The sequence below is a fragment of the Charadrius vociferus genome, unplaced genomic scaffold (assembly GCF_000708025.1).
Source record: "Charadrius vociferus isolate BGI_N301 unplaced genomic scaffold, ASM70802v2 scaffold758, whole genome shotgun sequence".
Taxonomy (NCBI): domain Eukaryota; kingdom Metazoa; phylum Chordata; class Aves; order Charadriiformes; family Charadriidae; genus Charadrius; species Charadrius vociferus.
The window spans coordinates 293,251-294,109 of NW_009649934.1; positions in this window are offsets into that span (position 1 = coordinate 293,251).

Here is an 859-nt window from a genome sequence, read left to right on the forward strand (position 1 = left end):
AGTGGGGGCTTCGGCGGGGAGAGCGCCTCGCTGCTGGATACCAGCGAGGGCTCGAGAGCTGCCCCCCTCCCCGGGAAGGTGGGAACGGGGTCGGTGAAACCTGCCCTCTGCTTTCCTGCTGCCCTGGCAAACGTGCCGACATTGCCTTGGCCTCGGGGGAGCAGGAGTGGGCGGTGGGTGGGTGGGTGGGTGATGGTTGAAACTGGGGGGAGCAGAGCACACTGTACTGAACGCTGTATTTTCTAAAGAATAAAGTATTTTTAAAACAGTCTGATGCTCTTTGGAGGTCCCCTGGGGTTCCCCAGGCGTGGGTGTTTGGCAGGTGCTGGGGCTGCAAAGCAAATTGCTCATCCATCACCAGCTGGGACGCAGCAGCCATCGCAGCCTGCCCGCTGTGGCCGCATCCAGCCCTCGCCACCCCCGAAGACTTCGTGCTTTAACCCAGAGCTCTGGAACAACCCTCTAGTGCCTGGCAGGGGTTTAACGCCACATCCCTCCAGCGATGCCCGGAGCTAGAGGCGGCTGCGGGAGGTGGCATCCCTGCTCGGTCCGGCTTTCCTTCTTTTAAGGGCCGGGGGTGAATTTGGAAAGCTGCGACGCCGCTGCCTGGGGCTGTTGGTTTCTTGGCTGGGGTGAACTCCTGCGTGGCGATGGGGAGAGAAGGCGGGTTGCTGCTGAGCCAAGAGAAGGGTTGGGAAGGCGATGGGGGGTCTGTCCACAGCCCAGACCGTGGTCGCTCCCGCTCCTCGCCCAGGGCAAAGCAGCATTTCCCAGGCTCTGGGCAGGGGGGTCCAGACCCTTCACCTCCCTCCCTGGGGAGCAGCTGCCCTGCCAGAGCTCTTCAGCGCCAAAGAAGGAC